At 41.4% G+C, this 13,579-nt stretch overlaps 1 protein-coding gene across 13 annotated transcripts in view; it reads left to right on the top strand.

The window, feature by feature from the left end:
* LOC125767667 (RNA-binding protein Musashi homolog Rbp6) overlaps positions 1–13,579 on the top strand; it is a 594,718-nt gene that overhangs the window by 419,148 nt on the left and 161,991 nt on the right. The gene's annotated exons all lie outside the window — the stretch shown is intronic.

The raw sequence follows: 13,579 nt of genomic DNA, 5'->3' as shown, positions 1-13,579 counted from the left end.
CATGCTTATGGTGCCGATAATGATTGTCCCGTTGGTATGTGTGACGTGAATTGCTACCAGCTACGGTTGGTTCGTCGTAAAAAAAACGAAGCATGCAAAGGTACAAGTGTCATACTACCTACCCCCTGTACACTTTTGGTGTCGTCCAGGGCTTTAGCTTTTAGCTTAGTGGACGTAAGATATTTCGTAAATGGACATAGGACGACCGTCCCCGTCAGCAACGATAACGACAACGATCAGCAGTACCGACATGACCGCTTTTCACTACCGTCAACGTGCGGTGCTGCAACGGCATTCAGTTGAATTCAATAGCGTTAGGTGAGCTGAAAAGATAAAAGAGGATAGGTTGAATGAAGGTTTTAATTTTTTAAAACATTTTTAACATTCTCTGCTACTATTGCAGAGAAGTAAAAAACAGTTTTCGAAAGACTTAATAATTTTGAATGTGTCAGTAACTGAGAATTAAAATTGTTGGATTTTAACATCTAATGTGAAAGAAAGAAAAGATAGTTTTTGAGATTAAAAAATTCTAAAGTAATTGATGAACTTTAAAAAACTTCAAATCCAACTCTTTGAAATTATTTGCAGAATAACCATTAATAGAAAACACCTCATACGCTTTTTACATCCAGAGCTGATTAGAATAGTGTGTTATTGTAGGTAGTTGATTTTGAGTACAACAAAAGAAGAATTAATATAGGTTACTGCTTTTTTTATGAGATTTATTTTTACCTCATATCCTCAACATTCTGACGGTTATGTTTTGCCAAAATATATTTAATAATCATCTAATGAATGACTCACTTTTCCACTAATGCTCCAAGATGCAACCTTCTTCCAACAAAGCAAATTGCATCATTTTCAAAAGAAGAAAAAAAACTTCATATTACACATGACATCAAATGTATGGAACAATATCTTTCCATCGAAACAAAGAGTTCACGATGCGTTTAAAAAAACGAAACAAAACAAAAAACCTTCCAGCCATCCAGTCGTCAGGATGTCGGCAATTTCAAAAGGATGCCCCTATTTGCATTCCAACCAATTTTTTTCGTATTTAATCTTTCCCTAGGCTGATGTGCCCACTGTGAGCAAAAGCGGGAACTAACAAAACCAAAAAACTCCCCGATTCAGTTTTTTTTTCGATTTTTCACCATATCACTTTACTAAAGGGGTTTCCATGATGTGCAATGCATTCACCATTTCCGGAAGGGTCTTGCTTTTTTTTCCTTTTATTTTATTGTTGCTGGCTAGATTGGCCACTGAAATTGGATGCCTTGCATTTGCTGTCCGCTTTTATGTTCGGTTTTCCAAGAGATTTCCGACTAGGGTGCTGCAGAGTACGCACCCCGTGTACCGGGTTTCTAAGCCGTCTTGAAACGTTTCGAGTTGAATGCCACTCGGTTCTTCGTCAGTCGTCAAAGTGACGGGAAAAGCAAAGGTAGCAAAATAGCAGGAAATGCCTAGGCTTGCATCTTAACTTCAACGCAAGGTAAGAGATCAACCTGCAAGAATCTGAACGCTTCGTATGGTAGGACATTGCACAACGGCTTGCATGTAACCGCCTGTCTGCCTGCTCGGTCGGATTTTTTTTTTTACAGTTGAGCTGTTTTCGCTTTCCTGATTGAAGTAGTGGCACCCGGGGAGTGGCAGAAACGTGAATATCGTTTTCATTCTCTTTTTTGAAGGAAAATTTTCTACCTTCTCCCGGTGTTTCGCACACACGTCCGGATGCGGATAAAGACTGCTGATGTTGCATTCAAACAACTGGTTAGGTTCTAGCATTTTTTCCTTTCCCGTTTTTTGATAGCCTCCATCCCGGAAGTGTGCTGGGAGAGATTTTGATGTAATGGATGCACTGAAAGACACAGAGCGAGAAAGTGAGAAAGAAAGAAAAAAAACCTTCCCCTTGTGGGAAAGGAAGCGAAAAAGCAACGGGATAAAGGCTAAGCTTGTTACACGAATCCTCTTTTTCAAAGGTTGATTGTTTGAAGTGGATGTGAGCCAAGAGTGGGCCAACTTCACGAGACAAGCCGTGCGGTACACATGGGTGCATCGGACTACTTTTGTGGCCTTGCAAACAAACGAACAAGTGCCTCGTAAGTGCGGGAACAGTTCGGTTCGCCCGGGATCGGGCGTTATAACACAGTCTGCATATTGTTTCTTCTTCTGCCTGTCTATGTGATGTTTACTGATGATGGAGAATGTTCAACCGGCCCTTACCCTTCTGCCGCATGATGATGATCATCACCGTTGGTTGTTGCTTGACAGGGATGCTGCTACCAAGCTACCGAGACCCTTGCGATACAGAATAGGTGAACTGGTGCTGTAGGTCGAAGCTCGTCGAAAAAATGTACCACAGGTGCAGGTTCCGCGGAGAAGCGTACGTGTACGTGTCATTTTACAGTAGATTTAATTGGGAATGGTTGATGACGAGGATTGTTAAGGTTGCCACGAATGCATGTACAGATACGTGCTGTCATCGACGCTGACACAGTTTGTCTTTATCATAGGATGGGTTGGATTTTAAATTAAATCTCGTACTAGAGCACTCATTTCTGTTAGGGGAAAATGTTTGTGCAAAACGCTAGAAGCAACTCGTTGCCTCTTGAAAATCAGTTATGAGAAAAAGGTATGCATGAGCTGTTGCTATTGTAAAGAATTACTAGAACCAGGTAAATGTATTTGACATTGTTAATTTTATTACACTTACGTCCATCTACCGAAGTTGTTACAGGTTTTTTTTGTTGTTGTACGCTTGTAAGGAGTTACATCGCGCTGTAAACCTCTCGAAAGAGCTTGTTCAGGGGTTTTATGAGGCTGTTTCAATTTTCACCACTTGCCGCTCGACTTGCCACCTGTCTAGTTTGTCCAACTTGTTTTAATATGATTTAACTGGAAGCCATTCTTATCACTTCCATCCTTTAACGAGCCATTTTCATAATCCACACAGGGGACCCATCTGTTTCCACTAGCGAGGAGCAGGAGCCCTTACGAGGCACTCCCATCCAATTCGGTTCGGCAATACTTGTCCTACCGGTCGGTATCATTAAACGTAACTGCTCGTCAACAACTGCCTTACGATAAATGGGCCACTAAGGCACCGAAAAACCTTTACCACCTTCGAGAAAACCAAAATCGGTGGCGCAATGTTTTCTTTTGGCCCATTTCTCCTTGTCCTATTGTTATTTCAACGCACAGGTACCAAGTGGTTATTTCTTTTGCTAGGTGCATTAGAAACCTAAACATTGCTGCCGACGAAACCTTCCGCCGGCAAACCGAAACTGGGAGCGCAATTCCGCAAATAACCAAATCATCATCAATCCCGAAAAACGAGAGCATCATCGGCCATTAAGCTTAACGATCAATTAAAACCTGATCCGGAGCGAAGGCAAAAGGGCTACCGGCGGTGTTTGTTCGGTTGACGTGGTAGTGGTTGTTTTCTAGCCTGGAACAAAGCGACAAACAATGATGATGGTAAAGGTAGCACGGGCTATCTCTGTAAGATGCTGGCACGCATTGCGTACTACAATAATTTTGTGGACGTTTGTTAGTTTTCCTTACGCTCTTGGTTCCTTGCCTTCTTGGTTCGTCGGCTGGGGCAATTGTTGTCCGCAATATCGGCCCTAATCTGTTCCTCGTAAAAGCAACGGGCAATTTTGCCCCAAACTCCCACCTGAAGTGAAAGTGAAGTGAAATGGGCAGTTTTCTAATGAGGATCCACCATCTTCAACCTTAACGATCATTTCTGACATCATTTTCGTATTATTAGTAACATGTTGACATGTTCATTTTTTGTGTGCTAATTCTCGAGTGTTTACCATCAAAACATAACAATTTTAATTTAACACATCTTTTCCATTAATTCGAAAAATAAAATGCACAATCAACACATTCCAATATGTTTAATCATGTGAGAAAACTTTAATACGCATGAACACCATTACAGTTGGTTCAGTTTTGTAAGAACATTTTGTCTTTTGAAAAGATATCTCATAAGAAATCCTTTAAACGTATTAAGAACCATCTTATCACATGTTATGGATACCTATTCTGTAAACTCTAAACCACCTTCCCATTACAATCCACCTTCGTTAAGTGTGATGACGGTTCTGCTTAAGCGTCACATTTTAGCACTGTTGTCGCATTGTAAACATTCCCCTTTTGTGGTATCACAATGCTGTTGTTTCCGAAAATAACGAACGTCAAATTAACCGAACACTAATTTTACTGCGTCAAGCGTTACACCCGCAACCGGCATGAGGTACCAGGCGCCTCCATCAGGCGAAATCAACCACGTGAAACATAAACATCGCGAGACAAGTTATGTTTCGCTCGGTTTCTGTGTATGTGTGCCATATAGCCATCGTTTCTACACTGCATTAACCTGCTAAGCCGACTTTCTTTAATGAGACTAAAGTTTCGTACGTTTAGCAAAACACTCTTGGCCATAAATACCTGAGTGTTTGTGTGGGTATGTGTCTCTCTTACTGTGTTATAGGGTTTTTGGATGAGCCGGCAACAAGACCATAACCGTCTCTCTAAATTACCCCTTTTGTTTTGTGCGATGTGTGAACAGGTGAAAAGTTGGTTGTTTTATGTGCGACTGAATGCCGTACGGTTAGTGTGTTTGAAGAGCTACCGCTACCAAAGGAGGATAGATAAAATTGGAAGAAATTGTGAAGGAAGCGTGCTGGCTGATGAGATGCGGTCGAGATGTTGATGCCGACTAGTCGCCATTATACGCTTCCGGTGACCTCTGGTCTTGACGGGTCATCTTTCTACGTGAAGATGGCCATCAGTTTGCGTTTTCCATCCGGCAGCAGGGCGAACAGAATGTAGCTGCATGCAGAAAAGGATAATAGCACGGTAACGATGGTGAAGATCTTGAAGCTGGAAATGATTGTTATGGTGATAGTCGATGGATAAGGATAATTTTCCAACCTCACATGCGCTGTTCCCCACCACCGGACGGAGAAGGGAAAAATGGGATACGAAAATAGCTCTGCGTTCGCAGGCAGGTGGTATTTTCACAGCTAAACTAACAATCGCACAACTATCGCATCATCTCCGTGGTACGCTACTACCACAGAATCACATTGACTGAAGGATCTCGTGATGGTGTTTCTCCAAAATTTATCCACCATGCTTCTCGACCGGAAACCTTGTCCTTTATTACATTCTTATTCATTTCTCCAGCGACAAGATCAGAGGTTTCTATTTTTGCCCGTTTCGCCGTTACCAAACTCGACGTGTGTGTGTGTGTACGGGTTTTGACAAGCAACTGTACTGTAACGCTCGGTGGAAACGAATGGGACCACTTGAACAAACTGGTTCCGCCTTCACGATGTTCAAACGGGTGTAAATCTTACAACAACCTTTGCTACTACGTTCGTTAACCTATGTACATGCCTTTCATGCGGGTTACTCTTAACCAGGGGGCAGGCACTCTTACTCTCATACGAGCAAAGAGCAACAGCGCTACAAACAATTCCCGCCCGACCCTAAACCAAGCGTCTTTTCTTCAGCGGAAAACTTTCCATCAGTTCCGGGCCGGTGGGATTTGGCTTTTCTTCTTTCGATACGAATGCACGCGCGGCACAGTTCGTTCCAGTGGTACGTGGGACGCACTCACGCACTCACCTGTGCACACAGTCGCGCGAAACACAACAATCTAATTAAAATTTAGTTTGTACACGCTGTTTTCTCGACTCATAACCGTGGTGTTAGCGCTTGAGGCAGCCCAGCCCCCACACAACCCCCTCCCCGTGGCTTGGATTACTGCAGCATGGCCTCACGGCGAACAAGATCCGAAGGGAATAGCAACCCCAAAAATTAGTGCACATAGTCATTATGGTTGTAGTACCTTTGTTTGACTGCTTAGTTGCGATGACAGCGGTACCGGTTTGTACGGTTGCAGGCGCTTCAACATTCGAGAATGGCTGTAGAGAAGCGGAAAGCATTAAACATAATTATATTAATAATCGTGACAGGTTAAAAGCATGCTGTAACGCATTTTGGGCAAATAGAACGTTACCGTACGTAGGGTCCTTAGCGAGGTGTTTTGATTTTCCCAACGGAAGTGGTGGGTTTTTTTGTTGTTGTTGTTTGCGTCTTATCTTCCATGTAATAGTCGTATGTTGATGTAATGTTGGGATGGTTCTTAGAAACAAATTAAATGAACATATTCATAAATTAATAAAGCTACATGTTTAAAATATGAAAACATAACCTCAAGAATAAGAGTAACCATATTATTTTTTTACAATTTTCGAAGATTTTTCCATTCAAATGAGAAAGATTTTTTTTCTTGTTAATGTATAAAAATAAAAAAAAACTTTCATTATTGAACATTTCATTACAAGAAACGTTGAGGAAACATAATTGAGAACCTTTTGTTTTTTTTTTGGTTAATTTAAATCAGCTCAAAGTTTTTCCCAACAACAAACTTCTTAGGAGATGTACTTTAGATTGTAAATGATTCGCCCCAAATGCCAAAACTTACTAATTATGTATTTCTTTCTTCCACAGGTGAGTAATCAACTTCAATAGAACCCCCCCAAACTTGACGTGAGTAAAACAGCATTAAAACAAAACCTTCCCAACTCAAGAAGTTTGAAAACATAAAGTCATCTCACTGTAACGCAAATGACTGTTCAAGGTTTTACCTTCCCTATCCAACGTTTACATTTAAAAAAAAAGAGAAGAAGTGATTTTAAACCCTTTTCCTTTTGACGCTCTTCAACACATTATGATTTGCGCTAACAAAACCGGGCACAACACATCCAACAACACATTGCACAAGGTAACGAAGGAAATGAGTTTTACTGACTTCGCAGAAAACGCAGTTTTGGCTGTTGCAAAATGTGCTGAGCCTAGTTTTGCTGCTGGCACGCCAATGTATCTAACCCCCTCGAGGGAGGGACTTTTTTTTTAATATTTCAAGCCTTGAAACCTGCAAAACTTCGCAGTTCGACACGTCCTTCCACTTTGTGGTACCGACACAAAAACGGGGGCCCCTTCTTCTTCTGTTTTGGGAAGGCCGCTGACGTCAACCGTTCGGCAGGCGTCACTCTCCGTTTCCTTTCAGTTTTTTTTGCCCGACGTTTGGCTTGAGTCTGTGTTCGATAGGTGCACATAACAACAACTACAAAAAACCCTCCCCTTGGTGATACCCTCCGGGAACAAAAGACCAGTGAAAACGGGAGTCAAATTGGAAATTAGAATGAGAAATCAGTTTTCAGCTCAAGTCAACCGAGCGAGGGACGAGAAAATGGGAAAATTCCGGTTTTCTGAAAACACATTCTTTACCGTTTGCATCGTTTGGCAGGTTGAAATGCTGCCTTCGCTGGCTACGGCTAATATGTGTACTATAGGCCCATATTCGAAAGGTTCCACCTTTTGGATAGGTTTTTGGTGGGAAATGATGGGGAATTGGAGGAGGGCAGGAAATAGCATCGCTGCCGAAACCGAAAGGAGGAAAACCTGTCAACTTTTCACCAGTCATTCTACCAAAAAGTTGCCTCCACAGTGTACTTACTGCCTGCCTTATACTGATGTCGTCTGAACCTCGAAAGTCGTGGAAGTCGTTTCTCCTTGCTGCTTGCAGGAGTACGGTGCGTATCAATAATAACACAGTTCCGAAGTAGACGTTTTGTGTTTTTCCGAACGGAAATGATTTTAAAGCGGTGATGTTTATGCGAAGACAGCTCACACAATCATAAAAAAGTAATGCACGAAAGTTTACCGTTGAAAGCGGTAGAAGTTAGTGGAAATATTTTCCTCTATATCGTTGACTCTTTCTTGATGATTAAAGTAAGATATTTGTATGATTATTTCAATAAATAAAATCTATTACAAATATTCACATCTTGCCTCACCGGATAGTCGTATTTCATAAAGTGAAAATTGCGATCGCAACTGAAACCCATCTCAAACCTAAACGTACGAATGTGATTCGATTGCCGAAATCGTTCTCATCAACAATGGTGCACTTTTCCAGGGCAGAAAGCCTCATACCAGTACGCAACTACCAGCAAATGATTAATCGTCAGCAGTGAAATTGCTTCTCCGTGCTGTGGGCTTCAATATTTATCTTCTTAATTACCAGCGACCAAAGCAGCAGGTGGCGGGGGATGCTTTACCCACCGATGAACGGCCCTGCTTTGGAACCGTTTGCGCACTAATGTGTTTCGCTACAAAAGCGACCGATTGTCGAGAAAACCGGAGGCAAAACGGGGACTGGCGGATTGCGTTCGGTGAAAGGATTCCTGTACAGCCAACGTGAACTCGATCGAAATAAGTGTGTGCATTGAGTCGTAGGCACTGTGGGCCCGAATGTTGAATGCCTACTGTTTCCTTTTTGTCCAAGCGCACGCAGCACAAATGCCTACAGCCGAAAGCCGTGGGCGAAACGCAGATAAATCGGACCGATCAAAAAGGGAGATCCGTTTTTGGTTGAAGCTTCTTTGCTTACTTTTTCACCACCTCCTCCTGGTTCGCACTCACATCCGCTTGGCGCTTTGTGTTCCCGTTCTCGGCCGTTCGTTTTCCGATTCGTACGCTTTGCAGCGCGCTGTAAGAAAACTGGCAGCGGCATCGTTCGAGTACGGGGAAATATGGCCGAACCGGAAAAAGGCTAGAATAATGGGAAAACAGTGATGCGGAAGACGACTACCGGAGAGCGCCCTAGGGAACACATCACTTAGACGAAGGACTTCACTCATCACCGTGTAGCCGGTGTTCTGTGTTGCGTTGCGGCAATGCCGTCACCACCATCACCGGCCGGACGATGAAAAACTGTCGTCATCAAGCACTCATTAAAAGCAAATATCAATCAAGAACACATCTCGTGTTCGTTGTCTTTGCCATCTTGTATACGTGTGCGCGCATGTGTTTGTGTATGTTCTTATGGACGTTTTTTTTTTTGTTGCCTCTTCTCCTGGTGTGCCTTAGCTCTATCACTCGAGAACGGTCCCCAAACCCGCGTGAAAGGAAATCGAATTCCTCGTTGAATTTGCTCCCTTCCTTTTTTATACGCTCCGGTCCTCTTAATCTTCGGCCTGAAAACCGTGGACAGCTATATCTCTTCTGCCCTCGATATCGATTTTATCCGATCCGTCTTCGGACGATTGATTCGATGTTTCGATCCACAGTGAGGAATCCTGACACGGGTAAGGACGGGTAGCACACGGTACGGGACAAAATTTATTGAAAGCAAATTCCCGATTGTTGATAAAAAAAAAAGATTGTTGGTGGTGATTGAGTAAGGAGAGAGGTATGGTTCATATTGGGCGTATTTCTCAGATGCTTACTCTCGCACAACGGGAAATATAATCGAAAGCAAACAATTGTTGTACGATGGATTGGATTGGATGCTTTTCGGTAGAAGGTGACGGTAAAAGGCCTGGTTTTTGGTTGGATGGGAATTTTGTGCTTATTTTCCCAAAAAACCTGTGTGATGCAAATGATGAAGTTGCTTAAAGGTAGGAGCAATGATTTGTGGTTGTTTTTTTGTTTGTGGGTGATGAAAAATCCATCGAAGAAAGAAATACAACCGGAATGGTAAGCATTTTGTGTTTTGTTTTTTTTTCCTTTTTGCATGTACGATTTTGGCGAAAGGAGCTTAATTTTTCTAATCCTCAGTAAGAGTTCAAAAGTTTTCTCTTGCATCATCAAAATAATCTCGCTTATAAATCAGTTACTTTTATCGTTTACTTCGTTTTATCTACCACAAATTACCACACGTTGCAAGTTCAGCGTGTGCAGCAAAGCAAAATCCCTTTGCAGCAAGATCGCTCAAAAACCCCGGTATTATGCATAAAGTCAAATTTAATTTCAATCTATATCGTATCAAGCGGTAGTCGACGACCACGATATAACCTCAAAATTGATTGAATAATATAGCAGGGTATCATCATCGTCATCATCCTCATCATTATTACCGTGTGCCATTCGTAGTTTTCTGACAGCAAGTGTTCTCGCTCGTCGCTTCGACAAGCGTCGAGGAATACGGTAGCGACAACACGGCAGCATGCCCCCGGCACCGGTGGGCTGGGAGCTCACGGAACCACACGTACATGATACCTCGATATAGATCCGAAGCTATCCTCCCGATGGGGCAGATTTCGAATCCATATATTATGCATGAACCGAACACAGACACGGGGGCATCGTAGCGATCGTCTGCTGCCACTAGGAGCAAGTGAAGATATGTGCGAAATAAACGTCTACGACGTCTCTGTATTGGCGTACCAAACACCTAGCTAACCAAGTACTATTTCTGCTAAACTTCGTTCGGTGGGAACGCTATGGTTAGTGCTGAATACTTTGGCAAAATGTCACGCAACCGGGAGTGGTTTACCTTTTTCTTTGGCACAACATAACCGTGCAAGATTTAATGATTTTACGTGTAATTAGGTCTCATGCGTGTGATCTGTACTGAGCCGGATTTAGTAACCTTATTCTCACGTTGAGTCGAAGTAACAAAAAATACACTTAAATCATATCAAATCGTTCGTTCAAAGAATCAAAATTAAATTCTTAATCTTATCGTCATTTTTTGACTTAGACATGAATGATACTTTACCGGCATATTCTAATTCTAATTAAAATTGAAAACATTTTACTGTGCTTTACTTGGATGTTATTCCAGTTTCGTGACTGGGTTTATTGAATATGATGCACCTTTTTTGTCGAAATTTTTTTTCGAATTCAAAGGTGCATCTTATACACGGGTATCACTGTAGTAGAGAAGGAATCTTTGTTAAGTGGATCCTCTAAGACATGATTCATCATACATTGAAAAAAATGATGATATTTTTGGATGGGAATATACAAACACAAATTTCGTTTTACAAATAATTTATAGTCTATTTTTGATTTAGTATTACGGGATTAGTAGTACGGGAAAGTACAGAATTGATTTTTATTAAATAAATTTACTTATTGTTTAAGGCTTTAGTATTTGTTTGTGCGTATTTGTGCTTTATTTGCCAAAAATCAAATTTCTACTATTTTACATTATTATTTGCTTATGCAACTTGTTGCTGTAATCATTAAAATAGTTAAATTCGGTGGAATTTAACATCTGTAAAAATGTGGCCCTTACTAAAGCTACATTTTTTGTATCATAAATACAACAAGCGGTAAGATTGACAGAATGCAACCTGCTGGTCGACCACCGTTTTTGGCAAAGAAGCTGCTTTTAATACATTCCCCATTTCTTTATTTCCGTTCTAAACATCAGTGCAAGCTGGAAGCAGTCACCCTTGCCACAAGTGCCTCAAGTGTAAATGCAACCTAGCCAGTGCACACGGTGCAAAATATAACCGGCCCAAGCCCTGTATCACTTGCCACGGAACATCTCGCGAGAGAGATGCCTGAGTTTCCGGACCGTAGGTTCTGTGAGCGTTTGCAAAATTTTTATCGCCGCTTGTTGCTTGTATGGACGGGGGGTCGGGTTTAGTTCCGTTTGATTCATGGCTGGTTCGTGCTTTTGAAGAAAAATCGTCAGCAGGTTAGTGCCACGATGCCAAGACTCGAAATGAAGAGTGGAATATCATAATTTCAAATTGTTGTTGGAAGCTTTCAGAACACTTCACTACAGAAGTGTAGTTGTCGAGCATCGTGGCCATTGAAGATGATGGGGAGGGCTGGAAAAAAACGAACGAAAATAAAAGTACATACAAAATAGAACCGCGCATGTTATTCAGTGTATTTTTTTCACTATCAGCATGTAGCGTGAACCGAGTGAATGGGAGATGGACATAAAATGTGAGAGAAACTGGCAATTTAACGAAGCGTTGAGAAGTTGTTGCTGGTTAGGCGGATTTACATACGCGAGCACTGCTATACACAAAAAAGAACAAAAAATCATACACAGACAACAACAACAAAAAATGCAAAAACATAGTAAACCATTCCACCAGGCATGGTGGCAAGCGAGACCCAGACCGAGACCGAGTATAACGAGCGATGGGTAAGATTCAAAATCCCTTCAAAAGTCAGCGACTCGTGCGAATGTTGAATATTCATACTCCGTATGAATTTTTCAGTGTGAAAAATATGTTTCCTTTTGTTCTAATTTTGCAGCAGCACTTTTTTATTCCATACCGACCGAACTTTCACTTTATCTGCCATTGAAGGCTTTTGAAATCTCTTGTTATATGGTTAGTACTGGGTTTTTGTTCATCATTGTATTGCCACGTTTCCCTACATGAAAAGCCTTACTTGTAACGATGAATTTCTAAAGTATGCATACATTTTAATAAAAGCATTAATTTTGTTAGTTAGTTCGTATGTTTTAATTTTACCTATATAAACTACTGCTTATATTTAAAATTTGGTTAAAGTTTTATACCCAAAAAAGCTATTTCCATATGATGATTTTTACATATTAGAGGTTTTATCCTTCGGATTATTTATTTTACAGTTTACAGCTATTGTCACTAATTTTTTTTTCTCAGTTAGAACGGCCTAGCCGTATCAAGACTAATTTTACTACATAGCAGGATAGTCAGTCCATGCTACGGGGGGACGGTCCGGATGGGATTTGAACCCGGTCCTGCCGTGTGGACGGGCGCCATTTTTCACATGTACCACCTGGCCGTCCCTTCACTAATATTTTTTTATGTTAATTTTTTTTAGTTGGAGTCATAAGACCAAAAATGTCCACTATAATAAAATAAAGACTAGCAAAAAGTAGTACAAAATGAATATTCGAGCTTCAATTGAGTGCTTTTATTTTCCAACTGTAATTCAATTCCCAACCATTGCATTACAATAAAAGTACATAAATCCGCAATGTTCTAAATGAATGATGGAGCAGAAAATTTATCCTGTTAAACGGCACATAAAATTCTTTCGTTAGAACTTTACACTCAGAACAGGTTAGGTAGGATAGTTTGGAACGCACAGCAACGCAAGGTGTAAAGTGACGCAATATTCTCGACACTCTACTCACAGACACTCGTCTAACTCGTTCGGTTCATCCTGACACAATGCCACATGGTCAGTGTGATCTGCGCGCGGAGCAGGAAAACCAGTGGAAGCGCTAAGAGGATTTTTAGGTTTTTAGTTTCTGACCATCACTCAAAAGTTGGTGAATGTTTTGCTCTTAATTTCCAACCACCCGTGTTGCTATCCATTCAGCGAATAAACTAGCATTTGCTTCCTGTCATGGCTTCCAGTTTTTGGCAGTTACGAGCTTAGGAGATCCATGGCGAGCGGTCCGGCTTTACGACGTGGAAATACATAGTTTTGCTGTTTGGTCCCATTTTTGGTGGCTTAATATTTGATTTCTGCTTCTTCTCGTGAACTTACGCCCCTCATCACTCTGTTTACTACCTGCCGCGTACCGACGTGAACCATCCTTTTAACGAACTCGAAAAAGTATTTTCAGGAATGTGCTTCTACTTCAGGTTCCTCCCCTTCCAGGATTGGACGGAAACTTTCCGGTTCTGGATCAGGGTTTTAACTCTTAACCATCAAAGAGCATTAGATTGTGGTATTTTCTGAACCGGTTCCTTTTTATGGTTGCCCGGTGGCAGTTAGTAGCGACATTCCTTGATCCATTTGA

The sequence above is a fragment of the Anopheles funestus genome, chromosome 3RL (assembly GCF_943734845.2).
Source record: "Anopheles funestus chromosome 3RL, idAnoFuneDA-416_04, whole genome shotgun sequence".
NCBI lineage: Eukaryota > Metazoa > Arthropoda > Insecta > Diptera > Culicidae > Anopheles > Anopheles funestus.
This window is presented reverse-complemented; position numbering and strand designations above follow the sequence as displayed.